Consider the following 26,237-nt stretch of genomic DNA (forward strand, 5'->3'; position numbering starts at 1 on the left):
TACTAAATAATGATCAATCCACACTCCCCACTTATTCTAAGTGCATGATGATGTCCAAGTATAATATCAGTAAGAGCATTGCATAACACAAGAGCCACATTCTAGATTCCATGTTGAAACATCAGTAACATGCCAAAGAGGTAGGTGTATACTGCATTAATTAGGATAGAGATATCCAATTACCCAATAATAACTACAGCAAATGTTCACAGTCAAATATAGAGACATTCATTTAAATCTTTACTTAAATTACATAAATTATGGCTGTTGTTTTTATAAATATATCAAAAAGTTGATGTGTCCAGAGACCAAAGTTTGAATGGAACATTTAAACACCTTCCCAAAGAACCATTAAAACTTCATATTTTTGCCAGAATTTCAACTGTGTTGGATGTGTATCTACACAGCATTAATCCTACTGCCTGGTTTAGGAACTGGCAGATACCCAAAGACTAATGCCGGAGCCTGGCACAGCATGACTGGTCAGTTTTGATTGGCAGAAAGCACAGTTTGGGAGGCACAGCAAAGCACACAAAGGCACACTTGTCTTCCGTGTTTCGAGAGCCTCAGAAAAGAGGCAGTGAGAGAGTCCCCGGGTGCTTACACAGCAAAACCATCAAAGCGCCGCAGCATGAATGAACTGTGCTGATGTTTGAATTTATCAGAACGTGAAAGTTTTAAAAGAACTTTGAGCTCATACTTGAAGAAAAAAATAATCATCAGGTAAAGCAGCTTGATTTGATACGGTTTCTGTTGCTCATTAGAGGGTGTTTATTTTAGGCAGTCATATTTCAAAATCAAGGGCTCCTTAGCTATGCGAGGAATTTTGAAAACTCTGTGTGTGTGTGTGTGTGTGTGTGTGTGTGTGTGTGTCTATGTGTGTGTATCTGTGTGTGTCTGTGTATGTTTGTCTGTGTGTGTCTGTATGTGTTTGTGTATGTCTCTCTCTCTCTCTCTCTCTCTGTGTGTGTGTGTGTGTGTGTGTGTGTGTGTGTGTGTGTGTGTTTAAATTTAAACTTATAGAGTGAAGTCAAAAGAATGGTTGTTGTGACATTTGAGCTTCTGGTTGGTAGAAACACATTCCTACAGAGACGGCTGGTGGGAGTGCAGCTTTGAGAAAGACCCAGCGGAGCCACTTCTGTTTCAGAGAAGTGTTCTCATGATCACGCAGGAAGGAAGCACTAGAAACCATGAATATCCTGGGAGGGGACCAGACAAACAATTCCCAAGCAGGTGGCTCCACTCTCCACTCACTCCCAAAATATTCAACTGGAACTTAACATCCCAAAGAGCAAATATCCCTTTTACAGTAAACAGGATACAGGAGCATAGAAAAACAGCCTCGCCAGGAAACAAAGATGTCACATCAAAAAGGTAGTATCCATAGGAGGGAAGAAGAGTCTGGGAAGGCTGGGCAAGCAGAGCCCTTGCCTAGTTTGCATCAGGACCTGAGTTCCATCCTCAGTCAGGGGAATCTGGGTGTGGTGTGGCTCTAGACTGAAGTAAATAGGCAACATCACAATTGAGTGCAGTCCGTATGCATCATTCCCTATAGGAGCTTCAAACACACACACACATATACACAAACACACACACATATACACAAACACACACACACATATACACAAACACACACATACACAAACATACACACATACACAAACACACACACACACACACACACACCACTCACACATTTAGGAAATAACACAAAATTTAAATGTGGATTTAGTAGTAGACAGAATAAAACAATTTTTATTGTATTTTTAATTTTGATGGTAGAACTGTACTTATATAGAAAAATTGCCCCTTCCTTTATAAGAGATTCATCTCAAAGTATTCTGAAATATCAGTTACAACCGATTATTTATATTCTAAAACTTCAGAAAAATAAATGAAATGAATGTATGAAAGATGTTAACCATTGTAAACTATAAATACTGAGTATATGAGTGGCCAACACAGTATTCACTTCATTTTTATACGTACTTTGAGATTTTAATGAAACTGATTATAAACAAACAAGAGAAATCTACTAAAATTTTAAAATTGATCCTATTATATTTTGTTTATTCACACAAAAAAAGAACCTCTACATTATATGTACTTCTTTTCCTGTCTGATGAGTCAAGAATTGTTGGCTTCATACTAAAACTTCTTTTTTACTTTTAGGGACAGTCTCTTGTAGCCCAGGCTGGCCTTGTACTTGAGATGTAAATGAGAATGACCTTGAACTTTTGATCCTCTTGCCTCTGCATACTCTCTAATAAGATTACAGGAGTGGGCTCCAAACCATTTTAACCAAGACTTCACATATGCTAGGCAAGCAGACGATCGTCTGACCTCTACCCTGCCCATGATTATACTTAATTTTTAATGTTTTTTTAAAGGTATCCTATATTTGTCCTGATTCAGCCTTAATTTAGTTTTATAGAACATTTAGGAGTATGTTTTCTCCTTCACTGATACTCAAATTTATCACTTGACCTAAATTTCCTTTACAGATGTTTTAATATTTTAAATAATGGGTATTAAGTATGGCTTTGTTTGCACTGTATTCTCCTTCTTATACTGAGCAATATATCCTATAGTTGTATACACAAATGTGTAGGCATCTCCCGAGCATTAAACAACTGAGCATCATTTCTACAAAGATAATACAGTTTTCCCACCAGTCCCATAGGCAGCCATTTTGGTTTACAGTTCTTTTTCCATATATATATATATATATATATATATATATATATATATATATACACATATATATGACAGAAAATCAAAAATCTTTAAGGTGGATTATCAGAAATAGAATTGCTAAATTACAGAAAAATTTAATGTAATAAAAAGCAGAAATGATTTGAAATGCACAGGTGGTGTTCTTATGTAGCCATGGGTAGTCACCTGGAGACAGGAGGTGAGAAAGGGATGCTTTCTAAGGTGAGGCCAGATCAGCAGGGAGCTGGCTGACTTAACACAGTCATCTCGGTGGGCCTCCTTATGTTCCTGGCCCTGGCCTTGGCCTAAAAGGAGGAAGAGAATTTTAAAAATATATTTTGAAATTAAGTTTTCTTTTCATCTTTATTGTAAATGTAAACTATGCTCATGGCAGCTGTTTTGAAGATCACTGTAATATATCATAAAGAAAGCAAGACACTTAGGTTAGGACCACCTAAATGATCACCAACATCCACAGCCCATCATTATTTCAACTGGATACACACATGTTGGTGCACTCAAGGTGTTTTATATGCAGATTTCTTTTCTTTAACAGAAAACCCAGATGTTACAGTTTCTTTCTAAATAGCCATATTGTTCTATTTTTTTCCAGCCACAGGATAGATTAAACAAATATCATAAATTTGAGAATAAGAAAAAATTCAAGTGATACCTAATTATCTTTTTTTTCCCCACTAGGTAAAGTCCTGATTGGGAAGCCACAAAGAGGGAAACATCTTTAGTAGAGAGTCAGCACGAGGTAGTATGAGTGAAGCATGACTCTGACACTCCCCGGTGCCTGGGCCCACAGAGAAATGGCAACAACGACTCCCAGGCTTTCAAGCTACAGAATGCTGATGTGCATTTTGTAACTTCATTCCGGTCTTGTGTATGACCAACCAAGTAGAGAGGAAAACCTTGGTACTTGCCTGAGTGGTTTACCGTTTGGGGCCAAGTAGATATCTGAAGTGAGAGAGATGGCAGTGCATCTTGGGTTAAGGATTATCCAGAAGATAAGGATTATCTTCTGGGAGGAGATAAAGCACAGATACTGGGTTGACAGTTGGGTGGAAGATTCAAATGCAATTGGAAGGACTCAGGCAAGGAGGATCTGGAAATGGGAACGTGTCTGGCACACAGCAGCACAGGCTAATGTAGAACACTAAATAATAAAAGGTTATGCTGAGTAGATTTAAAAGACAATTTTGAAGGCTGAGAATATGGCTCATTTGGTAAAATGTGCTCGCCACACAAACATAAAGACCTGAGTTAAGACCCCTGGTACCCACATATATTCCCCTGTGAATCCCAGTGTGGAGGATGTTAAGTCTGATAACAGATCATAACCTTTTCAAAAAAAATCTCAGTATGAAGCCTCACAGGCAGCCAGTGTAGCTGAACCAGAGTTCTAGGTAGAGAGACTCAACACTGAACTATGGCTCAGTGCACTTCTAGTTTCCTAAACAGATGCATAGACACCACAAGCACACCACACATACACACACACACACACACACACACACACACACACACACACACACACATTTTTATAAGGAGCACATCACAAATGCTGAAAGAGTATGAGAAGACAGCCAAATTCCAATGAATTTCAAACCTTACAAATGATAGTGCGAGTTTTCAAGTGAAACAAGCTAATACAATGAAGACATTATTTTTAACACATGTGTGTCCTATAGTTTGAACTGGATGAAAGTCAAATCTCAAAAAAAAAGGTTACTTATCTCTAAGCACAAAAAGGCTGAGTTCTGTTATCATCAGACACAAAAGAAGAGTAAAGAGAAGTCCATAGATAATGTCAGGAGAAACAAGGCAGGGAAGAAAGACCAACAGGAAATAAGCAAGCTTTATTTTCCTGGCAAGAAGAAAGCTATACTACCAAGTGGAAAGAAGAATGAGGAAATGTGGGGGAAAGGTCCAGATAAGAGGGGCTTAGTGCATGATGTTCACATTTTAGCAGATGGGGAAATTCTATAGACATCTGGAAAGAGGCACTTGATAAGAAAGTACTCAATGAAATCTGACAAGAGAGAGTCCATGCAGGACTTTGTAAGTAGCTGTAGAATCCCCATCCTAACTGATGGATACACATTATGTGGGACAACTGCTTAGGCATCCTCGGAAAGGAGGATGAACATCATCTTTGTCTCTTCCACACGTACACACTCATGTTCACACTGACTGACATCCTACACTTACTCCCCACCGATGGCATTCTGATGTCATTTTCAGTAAGACAATTTACAAGTCAAATTCAAAGAGCATGGAAGTCAGTTCGGGATAGATAACTGAAGGATTAATGCTATGTATCTGAATGTTGGATATTACTTCTTTGGAAAAGTCAAGACAGGTTATTTAAACATCATTTAAACTATTAATGTATTTTTGTCTCCACAGTCTGACAACACATTGCAGGCTTAAGAAAAAGAAACACTCGTTCCCATGACCAGTGACATCATAGGTCCGCGAGGAGAATTTACTGGTATTATTTTCCTAAACAGTCACGTCAAATACCTTCTAAACTGTTATGACATAACAATCCATAGGTTTGTGCTACTTCCATCTTTGGGAAGAGAAGCTTCTTTTTTGGTGGGTGATGGTTACTGCAGAGATACATCACTGTTCAAAGTTCTGAGAATGAGTGACTGTGGATTTATTTTTTAAATGAAACAGACTTAATGTTCATTAAAGGCTGCTGCATCTAGATTTAATTGTACTAAACCCAAATGTAATGTAAGCCCCACAGCCCAGTACCCTTCCCATCAGCCACAGTATGATTAAGTCCAACCAAGCCTGCTCCAGCTGTCTCCTATATGTATGTATGTTGTTTCTGTGGCTACATCTCTAATTGGAGTGACATAAAGTCACATGACAACTCACAAAACTGTCAAAAAAGAAAAGCATCAAATCAAAAGATGTCAGCCGAAGCATGCAGAAGACAAGTCAATGGCCTTTGCAGAGCTATTTTCCCAGGGTTTCAAATTCCTGCCTTCCTTTTATCCTGTGCCATGACCATAAATGTCTTACCATATCTTTGTCAACATTTTTGTGCACAATGTCAAGAGAAGCCAACATGACAGAAATAACTCATTTTAATGGTTCCTTAGTTGGCTGATATAAGCTAGAACACTTTCTGCTGAGAAAAGAAAAAAAAAAAAATAGAAGAAGCAAGAACACCCAGAAGAGGGTGTACATTGACTCATGTAGCTCGAAGTGAAGCATGTCACTTTACTCGGGCTCCAAGCAAGGTGACCATGCCAGCTCCATTTCTCTAGAAGTACTTACAATGAGTCCTTGGAGTAGCTTCCACCCAACAGGAAGAGAGATGCTGCTGTGGTTTTGAGCTTTGCATCTGCAACTCCACAAGGACCCGCATAGACATGGACAGAGAGTGGACTTTTCAGTGGTATTTCCCTTAGAGCAAAAACATTTCTGTCCCAGAAGCACACAGCAAACCTCCTCACATATGTCACCTTTGCCATGTCCTGGAAGCATTCTCTCTGGCAATGAAAGAGCTTACTTCTGTGACCCCAGTCCCTTTTAAAATGGGCAGAAATGTCTTCTTCATCAGAAGCCCATTGGCTTGGATAGGAGAGAAGCCACAGGACCAGAAAGGTATGGTCAGGGTAACAAGCAGGAGGAATGGGTACTGTGTAGACCAAGAAGCCCTATCATGTGACATCAGATTGCTTTTTAAGGGGAGTGTGGGTGGTCCTTATCGCACAGGAAAGGATGAAACAAAAGAGAAGCTGTTTGATGTTTTGTGTCTATCTACTCCTTTTATTAAAGCATCTCAAGATACCTTTGTCACTGCTTTACACGAAAACAATTTTCATTTCGCATAAGATTATTAACTATGGCAGAAGCTTACATCTTCCTAGTAAGTTGTTTTCATATATATTATATATATATATATTATATATATATATATATAATATATAATATATATATAATATATAATATATATATATTATATAAATAATTAAATAATAAATAATTTATATATAATATATATATATATAATATATATATAATATATAATATATATATATATTATATAAATAATTAAATAATAAATAATTTAGTAGGAAAATCCATCAAGAAATATAGGTCTCTGCAGATCATGTCTACATTTTGTCAAGGATAAACATATGTGACGTACTTTTAAATTACATCAGTCATATTTTTAGTGCTAGGGAAATAGGCAACATTTTCAAAACACTCTGTACTTAGAATTGGTCAAATTGGGTCTCAGGTCTTTTACTGCTTATCTGTCAACACCAAAGTGACACCGGCCCTTGGGAGTCTACCAGTAATGGGCCTGTCTTTTGCTCTCACTGGCATAAAGGACCAATTCATTCCAGAAACCTGGAACATAATACAAGTAATAAAAACTGAGCAACTATTGAAAGTTACAGAGTGTTATTACAGGACTCTCCTCCCAAGCAAAACAACTGCCATCTTTGGGAGTTCAGCTGTGACACTTACAAATGATCATCCCAGCTGAGTTAGCTGAGTGTTTACATGTTCCTATAAAGGTGTGTGTGGAGAAAGAGTCAAAAGCCCTCACCTGAGTATCCAGGAACTCAATACCACCTATTGTATGTAACTCTGAGTGAATTGTACATGGCCTCTGGGAGGGGCTAGAGTAAATAGACCACTATATACTAGTGAAGACTAGGGTAGGGCTATCAGAAAGCCAACATCAGTGCTGGGTAAAGTCCTCACTTCAGTAAGTAACCCCTCACCTATGGCCTGTCAAGCTCACTAAACTCATAGTTTCCCCAGAGTAAACTTCAGTGGACCTGTACTTCAGTTTCTTGTTGGAGCCTGAGGATAAAGAGGAATAAATGTTGCTTGTATTTCTGGCTGGGGGTCGGGGAGCAACACTGATTTATTTACTAAGATTTTGGACATTATCTTAACTACTCCTCTTAACAGTCTAGCAAAGTAACTGTAATTCATTGTATTATTCACCCAACCATTGACAAGTTTGATGATAGCAAATTGCTGCAGTCAAGAGTCAAATGTCTTTCCTATTCTAAAAGTCATACTATTTTCAATATGCCAAACCATTTTCCAATTTCAAATGTCCATCAATAAATGTGTTCTCCTAATACATTCGAGTTTGAAAGCCATTGCACAGTGACAGTAAGCTGAGTATAAAGAATGAAGCATGCTCACATCCCCTGTTCTTATCCATACAGTCTCTCTTACACTCAGTATCCCACCACACAGTGATGTATTCATTACAAGAGATGAACTGACACCAGCAGCAGCATCACGCAAACCCACAGTTTAGAACAGGGCTCACTCTTGTGCATTCTCAGTCTGGATGACTGCAAAAGATATCGATCCACCACTGTACTATCTTATACACTATCTTATTATTCTAAAAAAAAAAAAAAAAAAAAAAAAAAAAAAAAAAAACCTTCTAGCCTCTGCCTAGTTATCTCTTCCTCCTCCCTAACTTCTTACACCTTTTTAAAGCTATGACCACAGTTTTGCCTTTTCCAAAATGCCACACAGCTGTAACCATTCAACGTACAGTTGATTGTTGTTGTGTTTTACAGAAGTCTTACTATTAGGCACAGACGGGCCTCTGACCATCTTTCTACATCCCTCTGTGAGTGCTAGAATTATAGGTGGGTGCCACCACAGCCAGGATTATGTAACTTTTCCAAGGAAACTTTTTGCTTGGCAATCACTATCTAAGTCCTTTATGTCTTTCATGGTTTATCTATTCAGCACTGTTTCTCCTAAATTTTATTAGTTGTGAATGTAATTTCTATATTCATTCATGTAAGTATTTCTATGGACCTGTGTTTTTAAAGTCACTCCAATCTCTCATGATTCCACAAGCTTTATAAAATTACAAAGTGGTCCAAAGGTTTCTTGTCAGGGTTTCTTCCAAATGGAGTTTCTCAGGGGACATAAAGACTTCCCCCAAATAGAAAGGGGATGTCTAAGAAATACAGATTCACAGTTAATATTTTATTACAGAGTTTATATAAATTTTATACAACTGCTTAATATTAGATATCTTGGCACAAACGAAACTCTCAAAACATGATAAGAAATGCAATTGGAGTAGTGCAAATCAAGATTAGTTTCACTATTCTGAGGGTAATAAGAAATAAAAAACAGTCAATGCAAATGAAAATGAGAGGGGAAATATATTTTCTGAGTCTCTCATCTGCAGCAAAAGGAATCTATCCATTTCAGATATGTATCTTAGCGTGAACATGAACACTTAAGCAAAGGAGGAGACTATGCAGACAAGTCCAAGAACTTCGTGAGCGTGAAGTCCTGAACTCTCACGTGAAGGCCAAGGTTTGACAGAAGCAAAACTAAAAGGCAGCACAGTTCATTCCCAGCCATAAATTTCCTGACGACGTAATGTCCAGTGTGGGCCAAGGCATCTATTTTAAAACACGGATACATAAGACAAGCTCCATTGTTCACAGCTTGGGAAGTTTATTTTGAATCACATGAATCATGTTTAACATTTATATGAATTTTTATTTACGTACTGAGTGTTACTTCAGATCATGCTTTTCTGTGTAACCAGCAGAGATGGTGATAAAAATAGGCTCCAGGAAAAGAAGCATTTAATCAACCCCGATGACATCAGCAGCCGTTGTGACTGAAGGGACAGTGTGAAAGCTGGGCTGAGAGACAGGCACCAAGGGAGGGAAACCTGCATTATTCCACACCACATGAAATAAAAAAAGCAACAGCAAAAGCCTCTGGGAAAGTTTGACTGTTTGTTCTTGTGGACTTGGAGAAAAAAAAATCAGTCATGTTACTGAATCCTTTACAAAGGTCAGGCAGGTAATGTGACCAGCTGAAGGTGGTACCCACTGCTCAGCCCTAGTAACTGTGGTCACACATAATGGTGACCCAGCATGGTCAGATTTTATCCTGCTTCATAGGCATGTAGAACAATAAAATTTTTGTGCAAGGTCACACTACTTAAAATTCTAAAGGACCAATCAACATATTAAAACCAGTTCCCGTGGTATCATTTTACAATGAGTATGTACACCTTACTAATTTGAGGATTACAGACTAATTCTGATAAGACAAGGAAGAAAAAGGCATCCCTGAAACTCAGCAATAAGATCTCTCTCCTGTTAGTTGAAATATATACTTGCATATAGTCACAGTCTATGATGTGTTAAGTTCTAGTATTTATGCAGCTATGAAATCATATTCAAAATGAAGATACAATGAACACACCCTTGAAGAATGAGCACCTACCTGCCTGCCCTCAGGGTCACCCACAGAGTTCCTATCCTAGGAAAAGATGCGCACAGGGCAGCAGAAATTCCTGTTAGCTGTCACCTTGAGGAATCAATCACAGCCCCCAAGTCCCTGTGCCTGACTTCTCAGAGGTGACTCCCAGGGACAAAAAGAACGTCAGGTGCAAGTGTGGGGTTAGACTTAGGGATTCTGGTCTCCAGTCTTCAGAAGTCCCAGAGCTGTGCCATCTTCTCAGAATGCTTAGAATGAATCCTTCCATCTTTCCTCAGCCTATTTTGAGATACCTTACCTTAATATGGAATAGTTGACAATAAAATAGTTGACAAAAAAATAAATTATCAAATTAAACCTCCAAATTGTGTTTTCTGTGTTTTGAGATATTCAGACACATCTGAGAATATCAAGATCAGAGGACCCACTTTCAGACCCACAAGTCTCTTTGCATAAAAGCTGAAGTAGCTAAAGAAAAGAATGTGTTTGGAAGAGAAATGTCAGGTTCTTTATGTACAAGTCTATTGCCTTGGTAAAGTGATTTCCCTCCCTCTAAATCAGTGAAGGGAACGCAAGAAGCAGGCCTGGAAGTCAGACTAGGGTCACAAGGGACAAATGGATGACAGAAAGATCAAGAAGAACGGGAGCTCTCTGCCAGAGTCCAAAGGAGCTGACTACGGGTGCTCATTCTGCAGGATGTCCAGCTGTTGGGTCAGGATCCAGCTGAGCTTTGTCTACAGGGAAGAAAGACAATATGGTAACAAATCATAAGCTTCCAGGGGAAAAAAGACCAAGGTAGGAGCATATGACCTCAGTATGGAGGGCAGCGGGATATACAAGAGTCTATGCAACACGCTAGCTTTTTGCTATGACCAACACCGCTCACAGGTCATGAGCTTTCTCCATCTCAAACTGCTAGAAAGTACTCTGTGAGCAAAGCTGACATACAAAAAAAAAAAAAAAAAAAAAAAAAAAAAAAACAGTGCTTCGCAACTCCTGGCTTTCCTGTCTCAAAGGCTGGTCACCCTCCAGCTATGGGACCCTGCAAGGGTTACAGAAGTAAATTTAAAATGCACTCCAGCTGACTTTCTCAAAATTAAAAAAAAAATTAACCATAATGGCCATTCCATTTTCTATCTGCTGTGTATTGTATTCAGTGCAACTTTCAGACTGTATCTCATAAGTTTCTGTGATGAGAAGGGGCCATGCTTGCCTGACTTTCACATGGAGTTCTCCCTAAAGGCGGGGAAGCTCGGTTGAATAGCCTCCTTTCTTAGATATAGATGGCTTGTACTATACTCCCAAAAGCACATGGATAACACTCAGTCTCCAAGTTGTCCAAATGACATTTTTCTCACATCTCTAATTCAATAACTAACCAGATAAGAACCTCTGTTCATTCTCCTGGTCTTGTCATACTTAGATGTTTTCTTAATATTCAGTTGGACATTCGGTATTCTGACAAGCCTGCTTATACTATTTGAGTTGATATAATTAAAAGCTTCACTGGGCTCCACTGAAGCAAAACAGCCATGTTCTGTTCTTTGATCAGTAATAGTATGTGGAAGATATGACACACTTTCTTTCCTACCTATTAATTTGGTTCAGTACATTCAGTAGAATATTGCAGAAGACACTGACTTTAACACCCTGTACAAATAATCTCATGATGAAAGCAAGCCAGGGCAGTCACTAAAACTTTGTAAGAATGAGGCACTGGAAACTGTTTCACAGAATTACTTTAGAGTGTGCTCTGAGAGAGAAGAGGCTTCTTACCTGATAAGTTCTGTTTTAATAAGGACTGTCATTACTGCTATTTATGTAGGACAATTTTAGCAGAAGAAAGTTTTGAGCAAAGTAGGCAATTGTTAGAAGGAAAACAATGCATATAAATATCTTTCTCAGTATGAATAAATAATCTACTGTTCTTATCTCTAAGATGATTTAATCATCCATCCACATTAATTTACTTTTGCCAATAAATATTTTTAATTAAAAATAAATAAGCAACCTTTAGGCATGCATCTTCTAATGGAAACTCTAATTTCATAAAAGTAAAGTGCAATTAGATACAAATTTCTTGTGTTGAAATATCTGGTTATTTGCATGCTAGATAAACTGAATTGTTATTTGTTCCGAGCTTGCTAGTTTAAATAAGAAGAGTAAATCATTTGAAGTTCTATAATTTGCTCACATTCATCCATTGAATAGTACTTCTGTGTCATTGCCAAACAACATTGTTACCACCAGGTTACAATAATGTGGAAAACATCCTGCCTCGTGGACATCGCAGACTGAGGAGAGTTGAGAAGTGGCAATAACCTAACAGCTAAAATACAGAGTCTACAAAACTCACCATGGAGAAAATCAAGTCTGGGGAGGTTGCAGACTTGTGCTTAATTCCCACAGATGAGCACTTATGTCCAATTTCAAATGAGAATACAATTTCATCTTACAAATTGTAAAGGAAATATAACAGGGACTTAATGCATTTAAGATTCAGTAGAATGTAGAGTTATAAAGACTTGGAACATTCACAAAGGAGGGCAATTTCTTAAAGCGTTGTGAATAGCTCCTATAAACAAAAGGCTTTACAAATGCTACAGAAGAACGCTTATTTGGCAATGAGATCATGCGCCACACCCATCCATACCCCGCAGAACTCAAAGATGGTGGTGGTAAATCGGCTCTAGGAGGGCAATAGAGAGATCATGATAACTCAGCTCTGGAAAGGTAGCAGAGCTGCCAGCAAACAGATGCAGAAGGAATTTCAATAGAGAACAAATGCATTTCCTGGTATTTCTTTCAGAGCTGTGAGTCCACACGGAAATGACGGTGAAGATTTTCGTTAAGGATCATTTCCTTGCGTCGTAGAAAGCACACAATCGGAATGATTTTCTTAGTAGAGATGGTATGAACGTCCTAAACATTCTCTTTCATTCAGCTCACTTCACTGCTGACAAAGCGCACGCACTGACTTACAAGACAGATGTGCAGAGGGAAAGGGGGCGGGGGAAGCCAATGCTACCCAAAAGTTTTAATAATGTACTGAAACTGTATTTGAGATAAGAAAAGTATTTTCAGTAGCAAATCAAAGGGGGTAGAAGGCAAAATTCTACGAAAGGGTTAGCTACCCTTGAGTAATTTATCATGTTACGAAGACAGGCCAGAATGAGATTCAAATGTGTTATCTTTAATGAGTCATATGGTGCTTTAGCTATATTGTACCTAATTCCTCATGTCAAAAAGGTAAACTGCCACAGTACAGATATATGATTTACATCTGTGATATCCAATGTAGAAGAAGCCAGGAACCACCAGGCACTGAAATTATGGCTAGTGTGAATGAGGTACTGAGTTTAGCAGTTATTTAATTAATTAGCCGCCTACGATGTGTCACCAGTGATTTCCACACTGTGCAGCACAATCTATCTAAATGTAATCACTTAACCTAGATGCCAATGTGAGGGTGCTGAGCAGTGCAGACCATGCTCCTGCCTCCCAAGGGGAAGCAGCTCAACGATCTGGAACTTCCACTCGGAATGTGCAGTCACCAGTGTACTAATGGTTACCATGGTGAGAAAACCCATGCTTAATATGCTTTTATATCACTTCAAAGTGGCAAAATAAACTTACTTTCCAAATGACTTGATAAATAAAACAGAAGAAAAAAAAATCAATGGATGGGCCTCTGAGTTGTTTTTTTTTTTTTTTTTCCTTTTTTAATATTGGCCTTTTTATTCCTTTAAGAATGATTTTTTTCAAGGTAGCAGAGATGGCTCCTTGAGAAGTGCTTGCTGGACCAAAACATAAGGACTGAAGTTTGGCACCCAGAAGCTCACATAAATGCCATGTTTCTAAGGCAGCCCAGCTGTAATGCCAGTATGTGGGATGTGTAATGCCAGTATCCCAGGGGCAAGGTAACCAGCAGGCTAACTAAATAGGCAAGCTCCAAGCTCAAAACTAGATCCTGCATCAGTAAATAGAGAATTATTGAGGGAGACATCATCTATTATCAACCTCTGGTCTCCACATATACACATATTCATGTTCTCTTGGACACATGCTTGCTACACACACACACACACACACACACACACACACACACAGAATGATTCTTCAAAACACTCTCACTTAGTAAAATGTTGAAAATCTGGTCCAGGATTTCTCCCTGGTTCTGTTGGACTTCGGTGGTGAGTATGTGAAGGATGAGTTCCTGTCACTAGGACTCTTCTTCATCCCAAGTGTCCCATCAGTGTGACTCTAGATACAGTCAGCCACAAGTAGAAACTCCCTGAACTGAGAGGAAACCCTTGTGTGAGGCAACACACAAGAATGCATTTTGCTCAGCTCAAGGCCTGCAAGAAGCTAAATTCCAAGTGTAAAAACGAGCAAGTTAAGCAGGAAAGATCACCATCAGGGACTTATTCTTTAAAACATCGGGTTGTTATAAACTTGCCAAGAGGAAATAAATATCACAGAGGAAAAAGTCTTGCCAAAAAGTTGAACAAAGTTAAAAGATCTGCAGACCCGTAAAATCTTTTGCCAGTAGCCCGAAATATAACCTAAGGTGACATATGAGCTAAAAAAAAAAAAAAAAAAAAAAAAAAAAAAAAAAAAAAAAAAAAAAACTAACCTCATTCATCTGATGGGCCACTTCCTAAAATGTGACTTAAAGTGTATTTTTAAAAAGGAAATAGAAAATGGATATGAATAGCACTTTTATCTTCTGTCAAATTTGAATTTAGGCATTTTATTAAAACCATACATAAAGACAAACTTAGAATCTAATGACTTGAATTCATTCTTTTTCTGTTTTCAGTTTAGTATCACAAACTGCACAAAGCAAGGAGGTAAGGTAACATTTCTTAATTAGGACAGAACTAGTTTTATAAAAATACTTTGAAGGAAGAATAGGGGGATCTCAAATGGAATTCAAGCTAGTGAACTATTTACTTAAAAGTGGAGGAAGATATTTCTTCTTTCAAAGATATGACATGAATTATTTTCTCTTCAGGGACCAAATTACCTAGATATGTTTTTGACAACCTGGACAGCTTGTCAGAATAACAAAAGCATAGCTGAAGATCTGGAGAGCTTAACAATTTTCCTCATGATTGCCAAGATCCATCTAGATTGTTGAGATGACAACAGCTTACTTACAATGCTCAGTTTTGTGAATTAAGAGCAGACAAAGGATTTTCTCAAAACCTAGACTGACGCCCCTATGCCGCAGAGAACTAGGATTCTCAAAGGAAAATTAGAGTCCTGAGAGAACTGAAGATGTTTGTCTTCCATCTTAGAACGTCATTGTGGTTAACATTACAAATGCATCTCGAGTCTAGGTTTAAGTATTTCCTCACACACCCATTAGATTTAATTCTTTTAAAACATCTGTCTCCCTGCCATGATGGATAGAAAGAGCATAAATACCTTTAAGTAAACCCTAAGATGGGCATAAGAAGATCTTGTAATACTGGCCATAAGTAGCTATCTATTTAAAAGTGGAGGAAGAGATTTCTTCTTTCAAAGATATGTCATGAATTATTTTCTCTTCTATAAGCTGAGTTATAGAATTTACCAAGAGGAGATTGAAGGAAAACAAATACATAACAAAAGAAGTGGCAAACTGGACAGGAATCCCAGATTCCAGCTACTGCCACCAATTGCCTAATTTTAACCTCTCTTTATCTGGTTTACATTGATTTTAACCTCTCTTTATCCATTTTATCCTATGCTTGTTGAATAAAATAAATTCAATGAATTATTTTTAAACCATTTCTTTCGAAGTTCCTCCTTAAATGTAAAAAAACAAAAAACAAAAACAAAAACAAAAAAACCCAAAAACAAAAAAAGAAAGAGCCAGGCTGAGTCAGGACCAAAATTATTTATACACTGCCGCTAATAAGCTATCCCTCAATAATAATTTGGTTAGCTATTATGTCCTATTGACTTTTATTGGGAGTCACATGTAGTTACAGACACTGTGTGGCACAAATAATTCATGACAATGGTCTCAGATCCTTCACTAGGAAGCCCTACAGGGCAAAGAGGGACACACTAAATGCTTCCACATCACTTAGAAGCACCATTTAGAAGTAATGGCATTCTATGGTACTCTGTTGGTCCAAGCCAGTGCCAACGACAATCTCAAATCCAAGAGTGAAGGGACAGAATCTACATCATCATCAGAGGAGAAATGTCTCATTGCAAACGAGGTTGGATACCAGATAATGAGAATTCTATCTTCACAATAAACTACTATATGTTCCGTCTATTTCTCCCTCACACTTAAAATATCAGCTACCAAATAAAATAACACAACATTTAAAGAGAACAGCACTGTCCTCAGTTCTGTTAGAAAATAGTGTTTTGAGAGGAAATACAAATCTAAAGAAAAGGTAGGTAAATACCATGCAATGCAGGTATGTGAAAAAAAATCTGCTAATTAAGGTCAAAGTCTACCAGCTCCTTCTGGAGCTCAGCATATAATGGAGGGATTCCTGGGTTGGTGAGACGCAGTTAAAAGCACTGACTGCTCTTGAGTTCATGAGTTCAAATCCCAGCAACCACATGGTGGCTCACAACTATTTTCAATGAAACCTGATGCCCTCTTATGGGGTTTCTGAAGACAGCTACAGTGTATTTACATTACATAAATAAATAAATAAATAAATAAATAAATAAATAAATACAAACCTTTGGGCAGGCTGGAGCCAGAGAGAGAAGGGAAGGGGGAATAATGGAGGATTTCCTCCATTGGCAGGACTTCCTATTCTCTGACCTTGACAGGGGAGTTCAAACCCACCTCCCACCCCACCCCTGCCCCCAAGCCTCTACATGCAGAATGTCTCATAGCCGCCTTAATTAGACTACAGGTTCAATTTCCTTTCTTGTAATAAGAACCCATTCAGCTAACACCTGAGATTCCTGAAATGCTTCCCCACACTAATGAGGCATTTCAGTACCTTTGCCCATACTGAATGTTCTTACCCCCAGTCTCCCTTATTACATAAGCCATGAATCACCCTAAGTAAAGCTAATCTCCCTCCCTTCAGCTGGTACAAGTGTGTCTTCTTCATCATATGTACTCACAGGGCTTTGGAGTCCCTCTTTCCCCCACCACACCCCCTGAGTCTGTCATCTCTGCTCCCTTTGCCTCAAGGACTAATATTGGCCAATGAGCCCCAAAGGCAGGAAGAGCCATACACGTACATGTGTTAAAGGCCACATAGTTATATATACACCTTGCTAACCACTTTATTGCCACCATGACCAAATACCCAACAGAAGCAACTTCAAAGAAGTATTCATTTTGGCTCATGGCTTGAGAAAATACATGGTGGTTCAATAGTTCTGTCTATGATGGAGGGACCCTCCCAGCATTGCTTGCTAGATCTCAGATCAGGATATTAACAGCTTAGCCAGGAGTGCAGGTAACTTATCTCCCTCAGGCCCCATCCCTACTGCTCTAGGCCTGCCCGCTATGTCTCAAAGATTCCACAACTTCCAAAAAGAGCACCAGTAGCTAAGAGACCATGTGCTCAAACACATAACACTATGGAGAGACATTTCATATTCAAACCCTCAAACCGTAACAGATACTGCACTAACTATCTTCTTTCTCAATTGCTATAAGACACTGACTACAACCAATTTCAGGGGAGGGAAGAGGTATTATTTAGCTTACAGGTTATAGTTCATTCTTGAGGAAAGCCAGGGCAGGAGCTCAAGGCAGCCTTCTGGAGGCAGCAACTGAGGACACTGCCTACTGGCTTGCTTCCAGGCTCATATTCAAAGTGGCCTTTTAAAAAATACAACCCAGGACCACCTTCCCAGGGCTAGGACTGACTACAGTGGATGGGCCATCTTCTATTAATTAGCAGCCAAGAAAATGGCCCACAGACCACTCTGGTAGAGGCAATGCCTCAACTGGCATCTGCTTCCCAGGGGTCTCTTGTTTGTGTCAAGTTGACAAAAACTGAACAGCACCCACACATAATCACTGCATTACAGAAATGGAAAATGAAGATGAATACATCAAAAATAAAAATGCAGCAGGTAACAGTTCTCTGCACACCTCATTAGCCTGGCTCTGATATGAATATATGGATATACTTTATACATTATGCATGTATTATTTTGTAAAACTAAAATGAAAGTTTTATAAGGTTTTTTAAAACCCTCATTCTTCATAAAACATATCACTGAAGCTTAGGTTTCAAAGTCCCACATAGGCCCCTTTAAAGTACTTGAATCCACTTTTCTCTCGAAGATGGTCCCTCAGTTACAGAACGTACAGTGCCCACAGTACCTGATTTCAAGTGAATGAAAATATATCTGCAGTGTCTTCCTAAGTGCAGGGAAACTTTGCTGTCTAGAGATCATTTTCTTTTGATCCTTAGAAGGTTACCTAGTTTTCTTATTATTTGGATTATTACTCATTATAATACTAAGTAGGAGTCTAAGTGTGGTTTGGTCTTCAAAGGCTGGAAGCATGATATAAGAATACAGATGAGAGGCAGAAACTCTGGGCAGGTGCAGGCTGTTGGAAGCAGAGAGGTCAGAAGGCATAGAGAACTAGTCACAGAAAGTTAATGGCCATCCCTCAAGACTGGGCTAGTTACTGCTGGTCTCTTTGGTCTGGGATCAGTTCTACCACAGGAGCAGGTTTGTTTTAAATTTTTAAAAAACAAGTATATATAAGTCCTATAAAATTATAGGTCTCATCATTTTTACATATGTATCTAAGTGTACTATGATCATATTCACTCCCTACCAGTCCCTATTTCCTCTCTTTGGTCATCCTAGAAGGCAGACTTATAAGGGAGCACCCCATGGTTGGGTTCTTCTATACATACTGTGCACCCTTCTCCACTCCCATTACATGGCATCAGTACTGTACCAATGCAGCACATGGCCTTCTTTAGATAAGGATGCCCAGTCAGATTTCTCTGCCAAAGCCTTAAGATAAAATTGTCTTCTTTTAGTCCTAAATTCCTGTGCCTCTGGTTTTCCCCCTACGTGTTTATTTGTATGAAAAAAACGTGGGGGGGGGGTAGGTGTGTCAGGGTAGAGATGAGAGGATACCTTGTGAGAGTCTGCTCTCTCCCTGTACCATGTAGGTGCTGGGAACCAAACTCGGGTGGTGAGGCTTGAGATGTAGTGCCTTTACCTGCCGAAATGCCCCATCAGCCCTTGGTACATTTCAAATGAACAACACAAAACGGACTGAGACAGCATCCCACTGGGGCATTTTCTCGACACCCAGAGCCCCCACACTTAACCTACAGACACGCACCTCTGTACTTCTTTTCACTGTGGTACTCCTGACCTCAGGGGTAATTTGGGGCACAAGGTAATAAGTGCAGGTTCCTGAGGAGAAAATATGAACAAGCTGTGGATTAGAGAATGGCACAGTTAAAATCAGTCTGTCAAAAGTAAGTAGAGAGTGTCTGCACTGAGCAAGAGAAAGGAACTCTCAGGGAAGCAGGGGAAAGAACAGAAGCAATGGACTGGAATGGGAGCAGGAACTTCAGAGGTAGAAGATCCCTTAGGGTGAAATTTAGGAAATACGACTGCTCTGAAATGAGAAATAAAAACATAAACATAATTTTAAAATAAAGCAGTCCAAGCAGGGCATTGGCAGGCATATTTTTAAAAGGCATCATCAGGAAATGGCTGGTTTTTTCTCTTTCCTGTGAAAACAAGAGGCTTCTTAGTGAAGAGAGATCTAGTGCTATTCTCAAGGTGGGTCTCAGTCCAAGCTCAGAAGACACAAGTCATTCAGTGATACAGGCAGAAAGTGGGCAGAGAATGTTGGGAGAAAAAAAAATTCGAGCTGCATAAGAGGGTAGGTTAACAGCTTGGGAATGATCAAAGGTTGGCCTGTGTGTGTGTGTGTGTGTGTGTGTGTGTGTGTGTGTGTGTGTGTGTGTAGATAGATAGATAGATAGATAGATAGATAGATAGATAGATAGATAGGAGTTTTGGAATGAAGCTTTTTGTCTTGTGGACTGGAAACTATAAAGCTGTGTAATGTAGAATAGTGAAGTCACTATAGTGGACAGAGAAGAATGTAGATTTAAAGAAGAAAGAGGAGGAGGAGGAGAAAGAGGAGAAAGAAAAAGAGGAGGAGGAAGAACAGAAGGAGGAGGAGGAAGAGAAGGAGAAGGAGAAGGAGAAGGAGAAGGAGAAGGAGAAGGAGAAGGAGAAGGAGAAGGAGAAGGAGAAGAAGAAGAAGAAGAAGAAGAAGAAGAAGAAGAAGAAGAAGAAGAAGAAGAAGAAGAAGAAGAAGAAGAAGAAGAAGAAGAAAGAAGAAGAACTACTATTTATGGAACTTGTAGGGCTGGTAAGCATGTGAAAGGGGCTGGAATGTATGGGGATACATGTATGGACAGAAAGGCTGGACTCAGATACCATCTTGGCATCTCCCAGTTCTGCAGTCTTGGGCAAGTCAGTAACACACCAGCCTTCTTTAAAGAGTAGCTATGCAGTATTTGGCACAAAGCCTATCACTCCAAGTGTGCACATGGGGAGCAATGCTATTTAAAATTATGTTAGCAGAACGAAATTAGCCTTTCCTGTTTTCTGTCTCCTCATCCCAACACCTTCCTTTTCCAAGCAGCAAGTGGTCCCTGTAGTTCCTCACTCTCTTCCCCTTTCCCCCACAGTACTGTTAGGCTGTTCCTATGTCCTATACCACACAATACAAGGATGGCATTCAACATACCTAGGCTTGGGCTGATTTTTTAAATACGTTTACAGCAATCTCTTCGTTACTTACAACACAACCAAAGAACCCAGGAAGCTTGTTCACTTCTGCAATTTAAAAACCTATGTGGACACTGTTCTAAAAGGGCAACGCCCAGTTCACTTGGAGACACTGCCACCCCCTTCCTGGTTCTGGAACAAGAATAGACAACTCTGTACATTCCCCTGAGGCACCAGCCAGATGTGTTGAAAGATGTATGGCAGTTTAATGGTTTAATAGTGCTTCAAAAAGTCAAACATTGAATTATAGGAACTAACAATGTTAGTCCTAGACATAAATGCCAAAGAATTAAAAGCAGAGACTCCAACTGATACGTAAATGTATGACAGCATCCGTTGCGGCATTATTTATAAAAGTTGAAAACAACTCAAGTATACACCAATGAATAAATGAAAAAATACACGTGATCTATGTATCACTGGGGTATGAGCCAAAATAAGGAAATACTGGTGCATGCAACAACATGGTGACATGTGAAAATAGCATGCTAAGTGAAAGGAGCCAGATACAAAGGGCAAATGCTGTCCTGTGAGCCACGGTAAAGTATCTACAGCAGGCCAGTTCACACTTGAAAACTGCCAACACCCGAGAAAAAAATGGAAATGAACAGTTATTTCTTAATAACTTGAAAACTTGTTTGAGATGATGAAACACTTTGGAAACAGTGATGGTGATTGAACATAACACTACATATATAATCAATGCTACTGTATAAAAATTTAAATGGTGGGAATTGCTCATTTTGTTTTATATATCCCCCCCCCCCAAAATAGAAAAACGTATCACACCAGAACTAAATACCCTCACAGTTTATGAGCCATAATCAATAGTTTTAGGTATCTAAAATCAAGGTTAATTTTGCAGTTCAGTGTCTAACACTGGCTGTGGGCTAGGCAGTAGCTGTGGAGTAACGCTGAACATGATCAAATTTGTTATTCCTGTAGTTACTGAATATAGTATAATCCTCTAAACACTCCAATCAAAAATCCATTCATTAAATCTCAGCATTCAGAAGACAAAGGAAGATGGTTCTCTGATTGCAGGGCCAGCCTGGTCTATGTAGCAATTTCCAGGATAGCCTGGTTACATAAGGACACCCTGAATCCAAACAAACAAACAAACAAACAAACAACAGCTCTCAAGAAACAACTGAAGAAAAATACAGATCCTAGTTCATATGTTATTGTCTGAAACCCTGGGATGAAACCAGTGTATCTACTGATGTGACTGAGAAAGCACCAAGACTTATAAAATTGATGGTTTGGTGTAGCCGGTCTTTTGCTACTTGGTGGGTTCTTCTTTCTTCCACCTTTCTCCACCTTTTTTCTTCCACCCTTTTAACTCCCTAACACTAGATAGCAAATAAAAAAAAAGTATAGAGAGGAAAGGAAAGATATACCTGAACAATTTCAGGGGTTGGATATGGGGCAGCGATGATACTGTTAGACTACTTCCTGTTAATTAGGGCCCTGAGTTCCTTGCAGTAAGTTTGATCTTCACCGTCAGGTTATTTAATTTCTTATTGTTGTTTCTTCTTTGCACCTGACTATTTAATAAACCATGACCAATACTAACCAACAGCAACCAACAACTCATACCTTCTCAGGGCCCTAGCATTTATATTATCCTCTAAAAAGTCCCCAGAATTCCAAACATTACATAATTACAGATACTACCTGCAGCTGGCAAAACCATGCCTCTGCTAAAGCATGAGGCAAATCATAGTCAACTGCTACAGACAATCTGAAGCAGCCCCCTATCCCACACCTGAGGTTAAAATCAAAACATATTCTAATAATATTTCTGTGTTTTTAAAATAAACAAAATTCTCACTCAAATATGGGCTAGAAAACAATGTAAAGACAATGCTGGGGCACTTTTGGGAATTGCAATTTCTCTTCTTGATGGCCAATGTGGAAGCACATACACTGGAAGAGTGCAGTGGGAGAAGGCTGGAGAGCGTGGACTAGAGAATGCTTTGCTCACGTTGTAGCTAGTTTAGTTTTCTTATGATTTCCCCTTTGTGTATGAACAAAAACCTAAACAAGATTCTCTCAAAATACAGAAAACGTCAACACTATAAGTTTTAATGATTTATTGTGTTTGCATTTAGTACAGGCAAAGGAAACAAAGCAGGTAACTCAGATGCAAAAATACTAAACGGCTATTGAACTTCCTAGAAAGAGGAGCCTAAGGTGGAGCCAGCGCAAGGGGAAGACATGACTTCTAGTTCTCCAGCCTGTAGGTAGAAAGTGAGTAGGATTCCTCCTGTCCTCTCTGCCAGTGACTCACTGGTGACCACAGGGAAAACAACACTGTGGTTTTTCCACTTTCTGTCTCCTTTTAGAAAGTGCCTTTCTCATGAATCCAAACAGCTCAGTTTCTCTATCCAAGAGAAGCTCTGTACATGGGCTGACAAAAAGAACTCTGACTTTCCAACCTGGCCTGTGATAAGTGAAAGTTGGTGCTAGCATGTGGCATCAGGAAAGCCCTCATTACCACCTCTTTGTCAACAGATTGGGAGGCATCCTCCTTCTTCCCTCTTAATTCTTGCATCTCTCTCTCTCTCTCTCTCTCTCACTCCAAATCACACAGGAATGTAACAACTTTCTCAAATCTCACCAACTAGTTACTAAGAAGTTGTAAATAAAGGCATGGAAAAGAGGTTTTTTTTTTTGTTTTTTTTTTTTTTTTTAATGCATTAGTATCAGTAAAAATTAAACGTAAGTCAGTAAACGATAATCTAGTTTTGAAGAGTAAGAACCCCTTTTTGGGTTTCTTTGGATTTTTGGGTGAGTGTTCTCTCCAGAGGACAATTTGGATGCTAACTTGAAGAACCAATGAGAGTCTCTCTGTTCAAGTGCCTCTGAATTGGCAATCCCACAATTACGGTGGTTCTCATCCGTGGATGGCTTGTTTGTGGAAGGTTATTTCTAACAGCATGTTTACTGATGAGACGTTGGATGTCATAAGCTAGACAGATGGCTAAGGAAAACACGGTATGGTTTTAGCATAAATAGTTTGCAATGGCTTAGAATGACGTTTCACTATGGCCCACAGCTTGACTCCCACCTGTGTGGCTATAAAAGAGGAGCTCTCCACAATGGATGGCTTCTGGTGGAAGGGCTGGAGGGCGTGGAAATCAGTTCTATTTAAAAGGCTGGCCACTGAAAATTGGACCATGCTCCATGAGTATATAGATGATACAAATTGGACTTGTTTACTACTACTGCTACTATTAATTATTATATTAATATATTATAAATATTAATTAATAAATTGATTAATAATATTAGCATATATTTATAATTAATTATATTAATATAATTAATAATGTTGGTATTATTATTAATAATATATGTTGATAATTTTTTATTATTAGTTTACTTTCGGGGGGGCACAAAGAGTGGCAGCAGACATGGAAGAACTAGGAAGTGAATGTGACCAGGGTGCATAATATGAAATTCCTAGAAAATGTTGGGAAAAAAAAGCACGGGGGTGAAGAGGCACCTGCCTCTCTAGATTCACCAAATTGTTTCTCCTCACCTGTCAGCACCTCCTTCATGTCACTATATCTTCACTAAGACTAGTATTCTGCCTTGACAGGAGAACTCAACCTCATTCTTTATCCTCTGACCTTGCTTTGTTTCTCTCAGAGAGGAGTGTGGAAATAGGGTAGTGTTGTCTGGCTTTGATGAATTTGCAAATTTAGTCATAGTTTCTTTTAGAAACCCCTAAGACTTTAATTATCATCCCATGGGCAAGAACCAATCCCTGACACTATTAAGGATACTCTGCTATGCTTGCAGACAGGAGCCTAGCTAGCATAACTGTCCTCTGAGAAGCTCCACCCAGCAGCTGACCAAAATAGATGAAGAAACCCAAACCCAAACATCAGACAAGAGCTCAGGGAGTCTTGTGGAAGAGTTTTGGAAAAGGATTAAGGGACCTAGAGGGAATAAGAACTCCACAGGAAGACCAACAAAGTCAACTAACCTGGACCCTTGGGGCCTCCCAGAGAATGAACCACCAACCAAAGGGCATACACAGGCTGGACCTAGGCCCATTGGACCTATGTAGCACATGTACAGCTTGGTCTTCATGTGCGTTCCCCCCGACATCTGGAGCAGGGGCTGTCCTTAACTCTGTTGTCTGCCTGTGAACTCCAATCCCTTAACTGGGATGCCTTGTCTGGCCTCGGTGGAAGATGTGCCGAGTCCTGCAGTGATTTTGATGTGCCAAAGTGGGTTGGTTCCCAGCGAGAGGTGAAGAGACTCCACCTTCGGAGAGGAAAAGGGGAGGAGAAAATGGGGGAAAGGGTTGTGTGAGGGGGGACTGGGAGAAGAGGGGGCTGCAATCAGGATGCAGAGTGAATAAATAAATAAATAAATAAATGGGGAAAAATAAGTTGCAAGTTTCATATAGTATTTATACTTTTTTTTTTTTTTTTTTTTTTTTTTTAATGTAGGGTCTTACTATATAGCATCATAGGTTAGCCTCAAACTAGTGATTTGCTTTCTTGGCCTCATGAGTGCTGGATTACAGGTATGCACCGCCACGTGTGCCAGATACACTAGTAGATTTTGTCATACTAACTTATTAGGCTATTTCCTCATATAAAGATGACCCTAAATGAACCCTCAGGTTATAATAAATAGTCACAGACATGTCATTGCAGCAGTTGCTTTTCATTGCTTTTGATATTTCAATTTAAAAAAACGTGAGATAGTTCAATGAGAGTTTAGCAGTACTACCTACTTTTCAAATAGTTTCTCTTCCCTCTTCAAATTATTAGTTTTGATTAGCTGGTTGAAAACATCCATGAGCTACAAGGATTCAAGTTGCAAGTTGCAAACTTAGAATCCTCTTGCGAAGTAACAGCTTCAGCCATTTCATTGAAATCATAGAATGAATTCTAAAAATAATCCACTGCATGATTCTCCTGAGCTAATGCTAGTTTATGGTCTTAAGTCAGTCACACGGAGGCAGGAGTCATTGATGGCTGAGTGCCACCAACGAACAAGAAGCCAGTTACTTAATCCTGAATGAAGTTCCTTTTTTTTTTTTTTCTTTTTGAGCAAAACACCACTTATGTTACTATAGCATATGTACAGTACTTTTTAACTTCCAAAGTGTTTTTCCATACACTTCCTGATCCTACCCAATAATCTCATGAATCAAAGCAGGCATTTGTCATCTTCAAAGTGTGGGTATTGATCTCACAGACACCCAATAATTTATCTACAAGTCACAATTGGACAAGAGAAAAAAAAACAGAAAGAAAAAAGATTTTAAAGGGATAGTATCTTTAAAAGTTGTCTTTTCTTCAATGGCAGAGAAGTATCTTTTCCCTTGGGAGCAAATGGCTATCAAGTGCTTGCAATTTCTATTAATAGTTTTAACAACAGGAAAAGATTTGTGTATGGGGGTTAGGGAATGTGAGGAGGCCACAGGCTGATCTTGGTTGTCATTC

The 26,237-nt window shown here is 39.1% G+C and overlaps 1 long non-coding RNA gene across 1 annotated transcript; it reads left to right on the forward strand.

The window, feature by feature from the left end:
• Nucleotides 1–572: 572 nt before the first annotated feature.
• On the forward strand, nucleotides 573–6,534 carry LOC143435347 (uncharacterized). Its single transcript, XR_013105573.1, has 3 exons — nucleotides 573–723; nucleotides 3,415–3,475; nucleotides 5,131–6,534. It is a non-coding gene; the product is annotated as an uncharacterized LOC143435347 (long non-coding RNA).
• The last annotated feature ends 19,703 nt before the right edge of the window (nucleotides 6,535–26,237 follow it).

This window comes from Arvicanthis niloticus, chromosome 21, assembly GCF_011762505.2.
Source record: "Arvicanthis niloticus isolate mArvNil1 chromosome 21, mArvNil1.pat.X, whole genome shotgun sequence".
Classification (NCBI taxonomy): Eukaryota; Metazoa; Chordata; class Mammalia; order Rodentia; family Muridae; genus Arvicanthis; species Arvicanthis niloticus.